Consider the following 19705-nt stretch of genomic DNA (forward strand, 5'->3'; position numbering starts at 1 on the left):
ACATCCACCAGATAGAAAATGCTCCACAATTGAAAGAAGATTATTGAGTTGGGTACTGGCCTGACAATACATGATTGTTTATGTGACAAACGGGTTGTCGGAGATGAATGTATAAAACTACAATCCTTTTGCATTTTTTGAAAGATTTAAAGACCAAAATATATAAATATTTCATTGGAGTCTAATGTTATCAACTTTTAGCTGCCAAAATATACATGATGCGGGCCGTATAATTGTGATAGCAGATGCGTTATCGCAGATTTAAAGGAAAAAGTGCAGATTACATTTGAATATTGCAATGTTACATATGTGTGCAGAATTAATATGAAAGGTATAAATTACTTTTGCATTTCATAGTTTTGGGATTCAGAATTACAGGAAAAGAAATGAAGCCATCTTTTCATTCTGATGTTTCATTTTATTTTCCTGAAAAGGACGGGGGTGGGGGGAAGGTGTTATGCAGCTGAAAGCATGTCTGGTCACTTTCAGACAGAACTGATTTTGCTGAATATAATGTCCAGCCAGAACTGCCAGCTAATGGTCAGGCTTTTCCAAATGTAACACTTGTCTGGTAAAATGATACCTGAGTTTTGGTTGTTGTTTTGATAAGAATTAGTTTATATAATGCCCAGGATACCAGAAGACAATGGTATTTGAATATCAATGTTCTGACACGTGGAAATAATCAAATTATGAGAATTTAATTTGTCGTGAGGAATATATGCACCTTGCACTTTGAAATCTAGATGGAGAGCAATTGCCATTGAACAGCAGAGCAACAGCTGTTGAGCGGGAGAGCTAACTCGCCACCTAAAACACTCTCTAAAATCCCTTTTCACCTTTTCGTGTAAACCCTAGTTGCAGTTAAAAACAAAGGAAGATGACTCATGGATATGAGCAGCTCGAAGAGTGAAGACAGCGGAGGAGGCAGAGACTCTGTGGTCTTGAGATTAATTGAATGTAATGTTTCAGACGTGGGTGATAGGAACAGCGTTTTTTCGAGTGGGCGTCAGATAGACATCAGTTAGGAAAAGGGGGTCATGTATTTGTGGATAGTTGTTGTTAATGATGACTATTAAAGTTAAGAAATATTTCTTTTCTTTAAATAGTGGCATGTCGGAGTTTTGTCACTCATATGTTAACAAATTACGCGACAAAGTGACCTTTTCTGGATGTTTGCTTTAATTAACAGAGGGGTTCGACCTCCACGTCGGAAATGCCGATCCACACTAACCCACTTCCTTGCACTTGGTCCATATCCTTCGAGTCCTTTCCTATCCATATATTTGTCCGAATGCTATTGAAATGCTGTTAATGCAGCTCCCTCAAAAGCATCCGCTAGCATCTCTTTACATCTGTGTACCAGCCTCTGTGTAAAAACGTTGCCCCTCAGGTTCCCTTTTCTCATTCCATCTAACCTTAAACTGATGTCCTCATGTCCTTGATTCTCCAAACATTGGAAAAAGATTGAGAGCATTCACCATATCCATGCCCATCATGATCTTATATACCTCTATAAGTTCCTCATACAGTCTCCTCTGCTCTAAAGAAGAAGACCGAGAATGTCCAACCTCTCCCTTTAACTCAGACCATTGGGTTGTGACAACATCCTTGTAAATATCTTGTGCATTCTTTCTAGTTTAATAACTTCCTTCCTATAACAAAGTGACAAACACTGAACACAATACTTCAAGTGTGGCCTCGCCAAAGCCTTGTATATCTGGAATATAACTTCCCAACTTCTATGCTCAATGCCCTGACTGATGAAGGCCAGTGTGTCAAAAGCCTTCTGCCTGCCTGTGACTCCATTTTCAGAGAACCGTGAACCTGAACTTCAAAGTTTCTCTGTCCACTACCCCATTCATCATGAAACACCTATCTTGATTTGACTTTCCAAAATACAAGACCTCACACCTATCTATGTTAAACTCCATTTGCCAGTTCTGGAACCACTTCCCCAGTTGATCGGTGTCTTGATGCATTTTATGATAACCTTCCTCATTGTCCACGATACTGAATATTTTAGTCTCATCCGCAAATTTAATCATCATGTTTGTTACAATCTCATTCCTATCATTGATAAGAAATAACAAACAGTATTGGGCCCATAACTAACCCCTGATATTCTCACCATTTCACTAAAATCCTGCAGGATTTGAAAATTCCATCCTTACCTGGTCTGACCTGCACGTGACTCAAGATCCACAACAATGTGCTTGACTCTTATCTGCCCTGTGGGCAATCATGATGGGTAATACATGCTGTCTATCCAGCAATGCCCTCGTTCAGACAGTGACTAAAAAATACGCTACAGGGCTCCAGTCCTACAACCATCCTCCCACTATTAACCTCTCCTTCCTAACACCAAGGCAATTGTGTATCCAATTTGCCTGCTCTCCTGCATTCTATGCCATCGAATCTTCCAGAGGGGTCTATCATGTGGAACCTAATCAAAGGCCTGACTGAAATCTATACCGACTACGTCTACTGCTCTCTATGCCTACTGATTCAAAAATCTCTGTGAAGCCATGTTCCTGCAGTTATGAATCCTTGCCAAGCGAGTATTTGTGGCAATCTCGATAGGTTTGATCTCCTTTGTCAGCAATAATTTCCTTACAACAGACGCAGATGTTGGTATCATGAAATGAGAGCGAAGAAACTGAGTGTTTAATCTGTAGAGCTATTTGAGAATAGAGATGGTGGCACTGAAACTTGAGGATTGGTTACAATCACTTATTTCCAGGAAAGACATTGACAGGGTGAGAATCTCCATACTTTACCCAGGTTTGATTGGTTTGATTTATCGTCACGTGTACCTCAGTACAGGGAAACACTTTATTTATGAGTAGTGGAGGTAAATTATAGTAAGCATGGACAGGCAGATCATAGGTTGGAAATAGACTTGTACAGAGTAAAGCATACAGGTTACATTGCACATGACGTGCACTAGACAAGATCAACATGAACAAGATCAGTATTATGTGAAATTAGAGAGTCCATTCATCAGTCTAATATGGCTTTCCTAATTGTTTCTAAGCCGTAATTAACTCTCCCCACATTAATAAGCAGTCAGTGTGTGAGCCTGCACTGAACGTCATATTGTTCACAATCCCCAACAGCAGCCACCATACCTTCCACCTGAAACAGGTAGGCATTCCCACCAGCTTCCGCCTTACAAAGAAAAGACCATGCTGTCTTCTCGGAGATGGAAGGTACCTCCTTGAGAATTCACACAAAGCATTTTACTTCCCTCTTCACTTCCCTGTGTAAGAGCGTTGAGCGACTGAATGGTCTCCTCCTGCTGTCTCTGTGCGACTCATGGGGCAGAATGGTCTCCTCCTGTTCATATGTCAGTGACTCAAGGGGCTGAATGTCTGTCTGTTGATCCAGTGTAAGTGAATCATGGGGCTGAATGGCCTCCTCTTGTTCCTGTATAATGGACTCATAGGGCTGAATGGCTTCTTCCTCGTCCAATTGGACAGGGACAAGGGCCTGACTGGGTTACCCCTGGTTCCTGATTAACAGCTCGATGTGCTGACTAGTGTGATGATGCTGTAGCTTTAAGATGTTATTTTGTCCTGGTTTCTATTAAGAGACAGATTGGATGATCGTCACCAATCTGGTTAGTTAAAGCCACTGAGTAAACAGCGAGGGAGGCATTGGGTTTATTTTATTGGGTATTGATTTCTCAGTAACATCAGAAACTATTGGTGTCTCCGCAGAGTTATAAGCTTCAGTGACTGTCTCCTGGCTGCTACTCTCTCTGACCTTTTATACTGGATGCTGTTTTTTTTTCCCTCCTGGATAACTGTATGTGAGAATTTGCTTTTTTTTTTGCCAAGTGGTTCTGTTTATGAATATGACTATATTGGTACAGTTAGTTAGTAATAGTATTGTATCTACTATTCTGTAAGGTTTTTGAATCGCGTTGCTATTCTAATTTCCTCTTACATTTTTTTATATTTTAATGATAGTGCTCAAATAAACTGTTTTGTTTAACGTTGAGTAGTATCACCAATCACATTACATCTGAACCAGTTGTTATATTTGCCTTTAGAATAACATCATGGTTGGATTTAAACTATAGCTTCAAAATATTTTTAGGGGACTCTGGCTTGGTCCTTAATAATAGATGCCTTGTTTCCTGTGTAATAGGCAGGAGGGTCAGAATGGGCTATCCCTCTTCTTGTTCGGTAGTTTCAATGGACTGAATGACTTCCTCATATTCCTGTGAAGTGAGCTTGAGTTGCTGAATGACTTCCTCTGTTCCCTGTGGAATTCAGCAGCATCTCAAAGTACTATTACATGAACGCTACATATTCTTTCACAGCACAAGCCTGAATGTTTCCTGGGTCTTGCTGCACACAGACTGTTTCAGGAGCTAACGGGGGGGGGGGGTGTACATTGTTGTGAACATTGAATAATCTTCAATAAACATCCCCTCTTCTGAAACTCTGTGTTCTCACCATATGTTCATAGCAACAGGTCATGGTAGGGGAGCAGGGAGTGCTTATTTCAAGTAGGGTATTGAATGTCAGCAATTCGCTTTTCCATCGTGTTAGGAGAGCTAGTTGACAAAGTATTTCAAGAAGGGGTGGATGGATTGGACCTGACAGAGAGTTAATGGCTGTGAAGATTTGAACATTGAAGGGAATTCAGACCGAGAGCAGATCAGCCATGATCTTAGTGAAGGAAAAGGCAGGCTTGAGGGGGGTGAGTGTCCTTCCCCTGTTTCTGATGTTCTCACATTCTATGATTGGAAGGTGAGTGGATGTTACTTTCTTGGTAGGGCAGTTATTGATGTTGCAGTCAGCGATTTGAACCATCTCTGGATGAGGTGTGAGGACTGTATTCTCAGTTAATCTGGGTCTACGACATGACCAATAAATGAAGCACAATTTGCAGAGAGGGGGCGCTCTGTAAAGAGAGATGAGGGGCCTCGTTCATACCCAGCTTGCGTTTTCAAATTACATTTCCCAAATCAGCTCAAACCGTGTGTGACAATACTGAGGGGCTGAATGGTCGTCATGTTTCTGTGCACCAGGTGATAGCAATAAGTGGCCTCCAATTGCTCCTTTCTTGAAGGTTTCAGGGGCTGAATGGAACACAGGAACATCGGACAGCAGAGCAGGAGTGCGTCATTAGACACTTTGAGCCTTCTCCATCAGGCAGTAAGATTGCAGCTGATCAGGTTGTGGTCTCAGCCTCACTTTCCTGTTTCTATCCGATCATCCGTGACACGCATCCCTGTCAAGTGTTTAACTAACTCAGCCTTGGATCAATGTGGACATAGAGGCACGATAAACTTGCAGTGAAGAGAATTCTGACTTGTAAGGTCGTTTCAGAATTTCTCTCCATTCCTCTTATGGAATCAGAGAGTCATGCAGAACAGAAACAGACTCATCAGTCCAATCTGTTCACTTGGACCAGATAACCAAATCTGATCTAGTCCCATTTGCCAGCATGTGACCATATCCCTCGTATTTCAGACACATTTTAACTGTGCAATTGTACCGCCTTCACCACTTCCACCCCCTGCACTTTCTGTACACACTTTACTCTCTGTGTGAGAAAAAAATTGACACGAGGTCGCTTCTAAATTATTCCCCTCTCACCTTCAATCTATGCCCTCTTGTTTTGGATTTCTTATCCTGGGAAACAGACTGTGACTAATCACATGATTCATGCACACTTTTTTTATAGCTTGCACACATTGCTGTGATGAGAAACAATGAGGGAAGGAGGGTGCAGGATAGGCCATTCATTCTCCGGCAGATCACATTTTGCTCCTCTCTGAGTTGAGTCACACAACAATATCATTCTCGCCCAAACTGGACCATGTGAGGTTTCCTTCGACATTGTTCGAACTATGTTTACATCACATTCCCTTCTCCATGTAGGTGCATCGTTGCTGCTTTTCCTTAGCAGAAAATAATCAAGTTGAAATGTGTTTATAGGTGCCTGCGTCATTTAAAAAGTTTAAATGTTTATGCATTCAGAGTACCTGTGATAAAATGAAGGCATCTTATTTCTTAACAAATGCAGAAATTGTTGCAAAACCTCAGCAGATCTGTCAGCATCTGGCGGCCTTTAAAATGTTATAATTGGACCAGCCTCCACCATTTCCTCTGGTAGCTCATTCCTCTGCGTGAAATGCTTAGGCCTCTTCCAAATCCTCCCCCTCTCACTTTCAACCAATGGCCTCTACGTTTGGGCGCCCTTACCTTAACTACGCACCCTATCGATGACTGTTATGATTTTATAAACGGCTCCTGTTGCGACATGTGATTCCAACCGACACAAATGTGCTCACAGTCTTCCCTGGGCCTCAATTCTGAAATTCAATACTGACACCTCTTCCTTCTCCATCAAGATACAATTCTAACACCATTTTCATCAGTCTGTTTAGATGTATTATCAAGCATCTCTGTGTTATATGTACCTGAAACTTTGTGCCTGGAGATAGAGACACGAGCACCAATCAGCAATAGTCCCTAAAGCTGCAACATGATTCCTCTGTGAGTCTGTTCATCAGCCTGTTCTGAAACACTGTGACACGCCTCCACAACAGGCAGGACTTGAATCCAGACCATTTGGTCCAGAGCTAGAGACACTGCCACAGAAGTATAAGGTTTGGAATCAAATCCAGGGTTCTGGCTCAGAGGCATGGGTACTACCCACGTCACAAGGTCTAAACTATTCCCAGACTTTGGGCCACATTTTAAGTGCCAGCTTTCAGCTCGGGATGGGATTTCTTACAATCTGGTTAACATTACTGAACTACATAAATATTTTTCATTGTTAAATAAATGCAAATGTATTTGTCTCAATTGTCGAATTGTTCACGTACTGTGCCATCGAGATAAACCATAAACATCGTTAACTGCTATTATCTGGAGTCTGAAATATTAGGGAAATAAATCCTGCAGACATACTCTGCAAAATGACAGGTCTCAAATAGGTATTTATCACTAAATACCAAAGGCAAAGAAAGACGATAATTTATGGCCCCAAAGCACCAATAACCCATGTGACTGACCTCTTCCTAAAACCATGAAAAGAAACCAGGCCACTGATTACTGTCCAGCCTCTCCTACCCACTGACTGTATCTGCAATCTATCCCTCCTCCCGCTAAACACGCAAGGCAAACCAAACTCAGGGTCTTTGTGAAAATCAAAGCCGACGTGTGCAGGCCTCCTGGAGAGGGTGAAAGTATTGTAAAATTGAAGAGGGTGAGTGAGGAGGCAATAATATCACACACTGAGCTGATGGGTGGCAGATGGAGTTTAATTTGGATTAATGTGAGGTATTGGATTTGGTAAATCAAACAAGAGCAGGACCTACACAATTAAAAGTAAGGCCTTTGGCAGTGCTGTAGAACAGAGACATCGGCCGTCAGGTAAAGTTCATTAAAATTTGCATCTCATATAGATGGTGTGGTTAAGGAGGTGTTTAACACACTTGCCTTCATTGGTCAGACCTTTCAATGTCGAAAGTTGGACGTCATGTTGAGGGTGTACAGTCATTGGTGAGGGTTCTTCTGGAATACTGTGTCCAGTCTAATCATCCTGCCAGCTCATCCTATATTCACACCACCCTTTGTGTAAAAACGTTGCCCCTGAGGTCACATGAAATATTTCCCCACTCACGTTAAAACTATGTCCTCTTGATTTGGTCTCACCCACCCTTAGAAAATATCTTGACTATTCCCTTTGATATTACTGATCTCGATATTATTAAGCTGGAGAGTGTTCAGAAGAGATTAACCTGGATGTTCCTGGGAATGGAGAGAGTGAGCTATAAAGGGAGGCTGGATAGGCTGGGACTTTTTTCACTGGAGAGGATGAGATTGAGCGTTTGATGTTACGGAGGGTTAAGAAATCATGAGGGGTACAGAAAAGCTGAAGGGCCAATGTCTTTTCCCTAGAATCGAGAGTTCAAGACTGAGGGATATTTTAAGGTGCGAGGAAAAATATTTACAAAAAATCACGAGTGGTAATTAGTATAGACAAAAGCTGGCATGTGTGTGGAATGAACTTCCGGAGGAAGTGGTGGAAATGTGTTCAATTACAACGTTTAAAAGACGTTTAGATCTGACTATGGGTTAGACATCAGTTTGGTTGGTGCTGTGAGTAGCTGCCCTCTCCCTCTCCCTCTCTGAATGAATCCCTGTTGGTTTTCTCCCTCTGCCAATGTCTGTGCAGTGGCGTGGGGAGGCCAGCAAAAGGTGGCATTGCATCACTTTAAGCACCACAGAGACTGCCAGACCTGCCCCACACAGAGACACACAGATACACACACAGTAATTGTTAGGACACGGCGTGAAGCTCATCTGGTAACTTAAAAGAAACATAAAAATGCTCAATTCGCCTCGCAAACTGTTAAAATATGAGTGACAGAGAACTCCTAAATTCCACTGTTTAAATAAAAACATCAATTTATGTTTTCACTTGAAAATGAACATTTTACGCCAACTATTCACAACTCTAGACCCCCTTTCTCTTAACTGCTTATTACCTGACTCAGCTCTATAGCAGCATACTTTTTCTGTGTCTGCCATCCTCTCACATACACAGATGCTTGTAAGCTCTCAGTTCAGAACAGCATTCCCTCTGTCTGAAAGGTACAGTACACACTTTCAACTTCATCACATTATACGACGATGAATATAGACAAGTGGAACCTATCCGGATTTCTCTTGCTCTGTGGTTTGTCAATATTTCATCTACTCTGTCTCGTATGTGTCAGGATTGCTGTTGGTCATTGACAGCATGTCGACTCTGTCCGTGGGAATAAAGCAGTATTTCACTTGCTCACACTCGTGTGTGTGGGGCAGGATTCCAGTTGTTTCATGGGGACTGTGAGGCTATGACAATCTCAATGTTTGTAGATGGTACCGAACCTGGAAGAACTCTGAAGTCTGTGGGGGACAGTGTGGAACTCTTTTCAGGACAATCACACATTGATGTATTGTTCATTTTTATGGCAGCTGGGGATCAATGCAGAGCTGTGTGAGGTGATCCACTTTGGTAGGAACGACAATGAAAGACAGTTTAAAGCAGGCTGTGCCATTAGAAAGGGGCTGCAGAAACAGAGGGCGCTGCATGTATAGGAGCACAGATTATTGAAGATATCAGGACAAGTGGGGAGAGCAGTAACTACCACAGATTAGTTTCAGTATCTGAGCTGTTTACAGGGGAGGGTAGGAGGGAGCCTCCGTGCTCCTTTCCTGGGAGGTGGTAGTGACGATGTGTTGTGAGCCCACCCTCCTGCCCACCAAGACCGTGGGGATTCCATTTGTACCGGCTCAATACAAAAGGGAGATGGAATGAGGGCCACGACTTCTAAGTTGTGCCGGGAGGAAACGGAGCTGCCAGTGGGTGTAAAGTGAGAATTGCCCTTCACTGAACATTGCTCCTGACTCGGTCGGTGGGACGTGGATGTTTCAGAATCTCCACACGAGGTGTCCCGGTCCTCTCCAGCTCCTACCAGGGTCCTCCCCAAATGGCGGGGCGGGGGTGGGGGGGGGTGGTAACGGATATCGGGCACTCCACCACCCGGTTTGTCCCTTTCAGTCCTATTCTAGGCTGTTTCTCCTGGAATGGGAGAAAGGGAGAGAAAGACGGAGAGTGGGAGGGGGTGGTCCTGCTGTTAGTGTTAGTGTAGGTGGGGATGGGGTTCATGGCGAGGTGTCTGGAGGGAGTCAGTCCACTGTGTTGTAACCATGCAGTGTTATTAATGCGAGAGGTGGGTAAAGTAGAGGGAGAGAGAGAATGAGAGACAGACAGAGACAGAGAGAGACAGAGAGAGAGAAGGTGATGCATGGGGCAGCGAGAGTCGTGGACCATGAGCCTTGTTCGAGGGTCGGTGCTATAACAGATATACAGTGAGTGTGATGGAGCGGAGAGAATAAAGTGACCCTTATTCTGACAGAGCGGAGAAGGTTATTGATGTTTGTCTTGTATTGCTGGACATTTCTTCAGACTACAGATACTGCACTGAGCTGGGTGAGGAGCTCAGACCATGCACGGGAGTTCTGGTGATGTGGACCATTCTGGGAAGAGAATGGTCACCCTTTGTACTTGCCCATCCACCAGGACCTTCGTGCCCCTATCGACAAACCATGGTGTAATTAGCTCTTATCTGCCAAGCTCGGTGTAAACTGTGCAGGGCAGCTCCTAACAGAGAAAGCTCAACCGTGCAGTCAGTGGCCTTTTAAACATGGTGCCAGTGTCATGGATCATGAAATATTCAGGGGCCCCCGGGAGATGGTGAGTTCCTCCAGCCATATTGGGTGGGAGAATGGGGCTGGTATTGAATGAGAGGGACACCATGTGGTGGGGTGGGTAATTAATGGGGTGAGTTCGATAAGATAGCACCAGGAAACTAGCTCGGCCTCGTGTAGATGATCCCTCTGTCACAGTCAATGGAAATGACACTGAGACAAGTTATTGTTAGATTTAGCTCTGTGAGTCAAAGACTCTGCTGACCCTACACCCAGATACAAAACTGCAGAACAAATGCTCATCCAAAACTCTGCATCATCTGAACTTCCACCAATATCATGTTCACCTACCATTTCTGGAAACACTTATGTTACAGGATGCTGTTAAAATGTTTTCATTTCATCATTCTGAAACCTGGGAACACATTCTTCCATAACACCGTCTCTCAGTCTCCCCCTCTCTGTCTATTTTCCATACCCCTCCCATTTGTTATTGTTTAAACTGATTCCTCCTCCATCTCTGTATCTCTGTGGCAGTGATGTGTGCACCCACAGCAGCGCCTTGTCAGGGGACAATGGAGAGATGGAGCTGGAAATGGATGTGGGCTGCACATACTGCCACTTTCAACATGGGCTGCAAGGTTCCCCACACTGGGCAGGGATCTAACACAGTGTTACAGATCAATGCACTGGGGTGGTGTACACAGTCCTACATGCTGGGAGGGTAACTGCTCCTGGTTTACAGATCAATACACTGGGATGGGGTACACAGTCCTACATGCTGGGAGGGTAACTGCTCCTGGGTTACAGATCAATGCACTGAGGTGGGGTACACAGTCCGACATGCTGGGAGGGTAGCTGCTTCTGGTTTACAGATCAATGCACTGGGGTGGGGTACACAGCCCTACATGCTGGGAGGGTAACTGCTTCTGGTTTACCGATCAATGCACTGGGGTGGTGTACACAGTCCTACATGCTGGGAGGGTAACTGCTTCTGGTTTACCGATCAATGCACTGGGGTGGTGTACACAGTCCTACATGCTGGGAAGGTACATCCTCCTTGGTTACAGATCAATGCACTGGGGTGGGGTACACAATCCTACATGCTGGGAAGGTACATCCTCCTTGGTTACAGATCAATGCACTTGGGTGGTGTACACAGTCCTACATGCTGGGAGGGTAACTGCTCATGTTTTATTGATCAATGCACTGGGGTGGGGTACACAGTCCTACATGTTGTTAGGGTAACTGGTCCTGTTTACAGATTAATTCACGGACGATCACTGCACAGGTCGCAGTGCTGGTCAGACTGTCTGGTTGAGGTTTATAGATAATGGCCTGTTGTAGTCTGCACAGCTCCCCGTGCTGGACAGATATCGAATCCGGGTATATAGATCAATGCACTGCCGTGGTCTGCACTTCTCAACGAGCTGGACAGATATATTGTCTGGGTTTATAGATCAATGCCCAGTTTTCCACTCTGGCCAGATTGCTGGTTTGTATTGATCAGGACAATGGATGAATCTGCACAGATTGCTGGTTTGTACAGAGCAGTACACCAGCTTGGTCTACACCGTGTTCCATGGTGAACAGATATCTCCTCTGAGTTGATGGTGTCTGGGCTGGGTCTGTAAGGTGGGTTGAGAAAGTTCAATATCTAACCATTTCAGCTGATCTGGCAATGCCTTTGGTTCTCATTCCTGTATTGGACCCTTCGACTCTCACCCCATTAATTTTATAGTGTGTCCAGGCACCGTACATCATGTTGGTGGGGAAGGTAGGGGGGAAAGGTGATGGACAGGTCAAGGAGTTCCTCGGAACGTTCAGTCCCCGACATTCTATAACTGGCATTCCTCGGAACGTTCTGTCCCTGACATTGTTTGTGAACGGCCGGACGTCAGTGAGCTGAACAAATTATAAGATCCCGAGGGAAGAGATCCCGTTCCAGGGAGAAGGAGACACTGTTCCGAAGGCCCCTCAGGCAGTTGAAGGGGTGAATACGTTTTCCCTGCCTTTACATTTCTTCACGACACAGGAACAAACACAATTTAGACCAAAATACAGAAATTCCCAAACTCCGTTTGTCTTCAGGAAACTGGGAGAGAATCCTTCAGGACAGCAACGTTTCCACCCTCCGTATTAGGAACTGGGAAGGAGTGACCTGTGTCTGCTCTCGAGTGATCGTGTGTATGGGAATGTTCTAGAAACCATCTGTCCTTACGGATGTGTCTCCGTGTGTTTGGGGAGGAAGGGTTTCTTGTGATTTATGTCACATTTTTGTCAGTAATTCCGACCTTCCCGTTTGTTATTCCAGCTCCAATTATTTTAATAAATCCCTGAATACAGGGACACATTTGAGTATCTCACTGGGTCCTCGATCAAACGGGTCCCTTTGCCTCCAGGCTGATGGATAATGGGTTTGTTTTCCTTCCTCACAGTTAACGTAGTGACCATCTACGTCCTGCTTTATAAAGATTGTGGATTGTCTCCATGTGTCAGACGTTACCTGGGGGCCATGGCAGCGGCGGATCTCCTGGTCATTATCCTCGACCTGATCCTGAGACACATTCCCATTGTTTACGAGGAACAGTTTTATTTCCTGTACTCCGTCCCCGTGTGTAATATCCACGCCATCCTGCTTTATGCAGCCACTGACTGCTCTGTCTGGTTCACCGTCACTTTCACCTTTGATCGGTTTGTGGCCATTTGTTGCCAGAAGCTGAAAAGTAAATATTGCAGTGAGAAAACGGCGGATGTGGTTCTGGGAGCAGTGACTGTGCTGAGCTGTTTAAAGAACATTTTCTGGTATTTTATGCTCACGGCTCGGTATTTGCTGGTGAACGTCCCCTGGTTTTGTGATGTAAGAGTCGCTGTTCTTTACTCCAGTGTCTGGGTCGCAATCGAGTTCCTCCACCACATTCTAACCCAGTGTGTCCCATTTCTCCTGATTCTGTTGCTCAATGTTCTCACCGTCAGACACATTTTAGTGACCAGCAGAGCCCGCAGGAGACTCCGCGCTCACACCAATGGGGACACTCAGTCTGACACAGAAATGAGAAAACGGAAAAATTCCATCATTTTACTGTTTGTGATCTCGGCCAATTTCATCCTGTTATGGTCAGCGTTAATGCTGTATTCTGTATCGAACCGGATGTGGTATATTGGGTATCGGTCTGTGGATCTCCATCGCGTTGTGCAGGAAATGGGCTACATGCTGCAGCTCCTCAGTTGCTGCACAAACACCGCGATTTATGCCGTGACTCAGACTAAGTTCAGGCAGCAGCTGAAGAATGTGCTGAAATATCCCTTCACCCAAATCCATCCAGCCATCAAATTCCCTCATTAATCACACCATCCATGATTTTCTCATTTCAGTTCAGTGTTTCAACGATGGAGCAGCCTGTCGCTATGATAACAGACTGAGGGCAACGCTGGTTTGTCCATTCTTATCACACGAGGGGCTCACAAGGTAACATTTCAATGTTTCTCACAACTCAGGGCCCAGTGAGAAAAGGCACCATCCCACTGATTATATCCATCACTTCCATTTGTAAACAATACAAATATTGATTAAAGTGTGCCGAGCAGCAGAGTGACCGATGTTGTTGTGTGTCTTTGTGTTGGAAAAGCTGAGCTGGAGAGAGACAGACTCAGCCCCAAGTCCTGGTCCTCAGGGAAGGGGAGGGCACCGCGCTCTGAGCTCAGGAGCTGGGTTTAACTCCCTCTGTCCTTACTTTCCCTTCTGGGTCTCCCACCCCAACTTGGCTCTCAGCAGAATTCACCTTGCTCCCTTTGTCCCTGTTCCTCCATATATCCCTCCCACTCTCACACTGCACTGCTATTTCTCTCTCCTTTTCCCATTTACACACTCAATTCCACTGTCGTTGCCTTCCCCAATCTCATTCATTCGTTCTCCATCTTGCGATCATAACCTCCCAATGTTACTGTCTTTCTGGAATCCTTCGGTGATTGGGGACCAGAAGAGGGTTGTCGATCTTCAAGCCGATGTTAGGGAACAGCGATTGGGACGGTATGTCAGGCTATTGCCAGGGCAACAGTATGGAGCTAGGGCAAAACGCCGTTGCTCGGGGACATAGTGGGTGTGAGAACACCAGCCGTTGCTACGGGGTAACAAGTGGAGGGACACCGTAGGCTGAGGCTGAGACTGGTACAACAGGATATCACAAAGAGAACACATTGTGTGGGACATACTGTCTGTTACTCAGGGAATAGAATGGGGATGGGGTTAAAGGCCAGTTATAGGGCATCAACTGGGTCGGTGTTCACAGGCAGGAGCTCAGTTTAAGGAGTGTGAGAAGTGAGATGGTGGGAGACTGCGTGGGCGTGAGTGTGATGCTGGGGGAGTGAGGGAGGGAGTGAGCCTGATGATGGGGGAATGTGTGGGGAGAGAGCGTGACGGTGGGAGAGTGTGTGGGGAAGTGAGAGTGACACATGGGGTGTGTTCAGGGGAGTGAACGGTACAACAGGAGTGTGCAGAAGAGTGAGCGTGATGGTAGGGGAGTGCACGGGGTCTGAGAGTCAGGGTGGGCTGTGTGTGGGGTACTGAGCAATACAGTGGGGAAGAGTGTGTTTGATTGAGTCCGATGGTGAGGCTTTGTGCATGATGAGTGAGCATGATAGTGGTGTAATGTGTGGTGGAGGGTGTGTGAAGGTGAGCGACTATGCAGGGGAGTGAACATGACTTTAGGGGAGTTTGTGGGGGTGAGCGTGATGGTGAGGCTGGTGTGGGGCAGTGTGTGTGTGAGAGTGGTGGAGTGTGTGAGTGTGAATGTGATGATGGGGGTGGTGTGGGGCAGTGCGTGTGATGATGGTGGAGTGTGTGGTTGTGAGCGTGATGGTGGGGTTGGTGTGGGACAGTGTGTGTGATGGTTGTGGCTTGTGTGGTGATGAGTATGATGATGAGGGTGGTGTGTGGCAGTGTGTGTGTGGGTGATGGAGTGTGTGGGTGTGAGCATGATGGTGGGGGTGGTGTGGGGCACTGTGTCTGACGATGGTGGAGTGTGTGGGGGTGGTGATGAAGTGAGTGTGAGGGGGTCAGGGTGACGGTGAAGAAATGAGTGTGAGGAGATCAGTGTGACAGTGATGCAGTGAGTGTGAGGGGGTCAGTGTGACGGTGATGGAGTGAATGTGTGGGGATTAGTGTGACGGAGATCGAGTGAGTGTAAGGGGATTAGTGTGACGGAGATGGAGTGAGTATGAGGGAGTCAAGGGTGACGGTGATGGAGTGAGTGTGAGGAGGACTGTGTGAGGAGGACTGGATGAGGATGATGGAGTGAGTGTGAGGGGGTCAAGTTTATGGTGAAGGAATGAGTGTGAAGGGGTCATGGTGACAGTGATGGAGAGGGTGTGAGGGGTTCAGGGTGAGGGTGAAGGAGTGAGTGTGAGGGGTTCAGGGTGATCGTGATGGAGTGAGTGTGAGGGGTTCAGTGTGACTGTAAGCGCGTGAGTGTGAGGTGGTCAGGAGGACAGTGATGGAGTGAGTGTGAGGATATCATGGTGACGGTGCTGGAGTGAGTGTGAGGGGATCAGTGTGAAGTTGATGGAGTGTGAGCGGGTCACAGTGACGGTGATGGAATGAGTGTGAGATGCTCAGGAAGACGGTGATGGAGTGAGTGTGATGGGGTCACGGTGTCGGTGATGGAGTGAGTGTGAGGGGGTCAGGGTGACGGTGATGGACTGTATGTGAGGTTGTCAGGGTGATGGTGATGGAGTGAGTGTGATGGAATCAGTGTGAAGTTGATGGAGTGAGTGCAAGAGTGTTAGGATGATGGTGATGCAGTGAGTGTGAGAGGTGCATGGTGACGGTGACGGATTGAGCGTGATGGGGTCAGTGTGACGGTGATGTAGTGAGTGTGAGGGGGTCAGGGTGATGGTGACCGAGTGAGTGTGAGGGTATCAGGGTAACGGTGATCGAGTGAGTGTGAGAGTATCAGTGTGAAGGTGATGGAGTGAGTGCGAGATTGTCAGTGTGATGGTGATGGAGTGAGTGTGTGGGAGTCAGGGTGACAGTGATGGAGTGAGTGTGAGGGTTTCAGGGTGACTGTGATAGAATGGGTGCAAGGGGGTCAGGGCGGTGGGAATAGAGTGAGTGTGAGGGAATGAGTGTGACGGTGATGGAGTGAGGGTGAGGGGGTCAGGGTGACACTGATGGAGTGAGTGTGAGGGGCGTCAGGGTGAGGATGATGGAGTGAGTGTGAGGGCGTTAGGGTGAGGATGATGGAGTGAGTGTGAAGAGGTCAGGGTGATGATGATGGAGTGAGTGTGAGGGGAAGAGTGTGACGTTTATGGAGTGAGGGTGAGGGAATTAGAGTGACACTGGTGTAGTGAGCGTGAGGGGGTCAGAGTGACACTGATGGAGTGAGTGTCAGCGGGACAGGGTGACACGGATGGAGTGAATGTGAGGGAGTCAGGGTGACGGTGAAGGAATGAGTTGAGGTGCTGATCAGTGTGATGGTGGTGCAGTGAGTGTGACCGAGTCAAGGTGACGGTGATGACGTTAGTGTGAGGAGGTCAGGGTGAGGATGGTGGAGTTAGTGTGTGGGGGGGGGGAAGTCAGGGTGATGGTGATTGAGTGAGTGAGAGGGCGTCACGGTGACAGTGAAGGAATGAGTGCGGGGGGTCAGGGTGGCGGTACTGGAGGGAGTGTGAGAGGATCAGTATGATGGCGATTGATTGATTGGGAGGGGGTCAAATTGACGGTGATGCAGTGAGTATGTGGATGTAAGGGTGACGGTGATGGAGTGAGTGAGGGGGTCAGGGTGACGGTGATGGAGTGAGTGTGAGGGGATCTTGAGTGAGGGGATCTCTAGCTATTGAGGGAGTTTACTGCGTAGGTTCACGAGGTCAATTCCTGGAATGGCGAGATAACCTCACACTGAAAGACTGGAGTGACTGGGCTTGTATACCCTTGTATTTAGAAGACTGAGAGAGGATATGATTGAGACATATAAAATTATTAAAGGATTGGACACTCTGAAGGCAGGAAACTTGTTTGCGCTGATGGGTGTGTGCCGAACAAGAAGACACAGCTTAAAAATACGGGGTAGACCATTTGGGACAGAGATGAGGAGAAACCTCTTCACAAAGACAGTGGTGGATGTGTGGAATGCGCTGCCCCAGAGGGCAGTGGAGGCCCAGTCTCTGGATTCATTTAAGAAAGAGTTGGATAGAACTCTCAAGGATCGTGGAATCAAAGGTTATGGAGATAAAGCAGGAACAGGATACTGATTTAGGATGATCAGCCATGATCATATTGGATGGTGGTGCAGGCTCTAAGGGCAGAATGGCCTACTCCTGCACCTACTGTCAATTGTCTATAATCAGAGTGATGGTAATGAAGTGAGTGCTAGGGGATCAGGGTGACGGCGATGGAGTGAGTGTGTGGGAGTAGTGAGATGGTGATGGAGTGAGTGTGAGCAGTCAGTGTGATGGTGATGCAGTGAGTGTGAGGGAGTCAGGGAGACAGTGATGGAGTGAGTGCGAGTGGATCAGGGTGACAGCGATGGAGTGAGCGTATGTTGCAGTGAGATGGTGATGGAGTGCGGTTGAGCGTTCAGTGTTATGTTGATGCAGTGAGTGTGAGGGGGTCAGGGTGACGGTGATGGAGTGAGTGAGAGGGGTCAGGGTGACGGTGAAGGAAGGAGTGAGAGGGGGTCAGGGTGAAGGTGATGGAGTGAGTGTGAGGGGTTCAGGATGACACTGATGGAGTGAGTGTGAGGAGGTCACAGTAACACTGATGGAGTGTGCGTGAGGGCTCAGAGTGACAGTGAAGGAGTGAGTGTGAGTGGGTCAGGTTGAATGTAATGGTACGAGTGTGAGGGGATCAAGGTGACTGTGAAAGAGTGAGTGTGAGGGGTTCAGGGTGATGGCGGTGGAGTGAGTGTGAGGGGATCAGATTGAGGGTGATGGAGTGAGTGTGTGGCGGTCAGGGTGATGGTGATGGAGTGAATGTGAGGGGGTCAGGGTGATGGTGATGGAATGAGTGTGAGGGGGTCATGATGACGGTGATGGAGTGAGTGTGAGGTGGTCAGGGAGACTGTGAACGAGTGAGTGTTAGGGGGTCAGGGTGACAGTGATGGAGTGTATGTGAGGGGTTCAGGGAGACGTGATGGAGTGAGTGTGGGATTGTCAGTGTGACGGTGATGGAGTGAGGGTGAGGGGAATCAGTGTGACAGTGATGGAGTGAGTGTGAGGGGGTCAGAGTGAACGTGATGGAGTGAGTGAGAGGGGGTCATGGTGACACTGATGGAGTGCGTGTGAGGAGGTCAGGGTAACACTGACGGCGTGAATGTGAGGGAGTCAGGGTGATGGTGATGGAATGAGTGTAAGGGGGTCATGATGACGGTGTTGGAGTGAGTGTGAGGGGGTCACGGTGACGGTGATGAAGCGAGTGTGAGGCGGTCATGGTGACGGTGATGAAACGAGTGTGAGGGGTTCAGGGTGAGAGTGATGGAGTGAGTGTGAGGGGGTCATGATGACCGTGATGGAGCGAGTGTGAAGCAGTCATGGTGACGGTGATGAAGCGAGTGCGAGGGTGTCAGGGTAATGGTAATGGAGTGAGTGTGAGGGGGTCAGAGTAATGGTAATGGAGTGAGTGTGAGGGGGTCAGTGTGACGGTGATGGAGTGAGTGTGAGGGGGTCTGGGGGGCCGGTGAAGGAGTGAGTGTGAGGGGGTCATGATGACGATGATGGAGTTAGTGTGAGAAGGTCAGGGTGACTGTGAACGAGTGAGTGTTAGGGGGGTCAGGGTGACAGTGATGGAGTGTATGTGAGGGGTTCAGGGAGACGTGATGGAGTGAGTGTGGGATTGTCAGTGTGACGGTGATGGCGTGAGGGTGAGGGGATCAGTGTGACAGTGATGGAGTGAGTGAGAGGGTGCAGAGTGAATGTGATGGAGTGAGTGAGAGGTGGTCAGGGTGACGGTGAAGAAAGGAGTGTGAGGGGGTCAGGGTGACAGTAATGGAGTGAATGTGAGGGAGTCAGTGTGATGGCGATGGAGTGAGTGTGAGGGGATCAGAGTGAGGGTGATGGAGTGAGTGCGTGGCGGTCAGGGTGATAGAGATGGAGTGAGTGTGAGGGGGTCAGGGTGACAGTAATGGAGTGAATGTGAGGGAGTCAGTGTGATGGCGATGGAGTGAGTGTGAGGGGGTCATTGTGACGGTGATGGAGTGAGTGTGAGTGGATGAGTGTGACGTTAATGGAGTGAGTGTGAGGGGGTCATGGTGACACTGATGGAGTGAGTGTGAGGAGGTCAGGGTAACACTGATGGAGTGAGTGTGAGGGGGTCAGAGCGGCGGTGAAGGAGTGAGTGTGAGTGGGTCAGGTTGAGAGTGATGGTATGAGTGTGAGAGGATCAAGATGACTGTGAATGAGCGAGTGTGAGAGGGGTCAGGGTGACACTGATGGAGTGCATGTGAGGAGGTCAGGGTAACACTGACGGAGTGAATGTGAGGGAGTCA

Source organism: Hemiscyllium ocellatum, chromosome 38 (genome assembly GCF_020745735.1).
Source record: "Hemiscyllium ocellatum isolate sHemOce1 chromosome 38, sHemOce1.pat.X.cur, whole genome shotgun sequence".
Classification (NCBI taxonomy): domain Eukaryota; kingdom Metazoa; phylum Chordata; class Chondrichthyes; order Orectolobiformes; family Hemiscylliidae; genus Hemiscyllium; species Hemiscyllium ocellatum.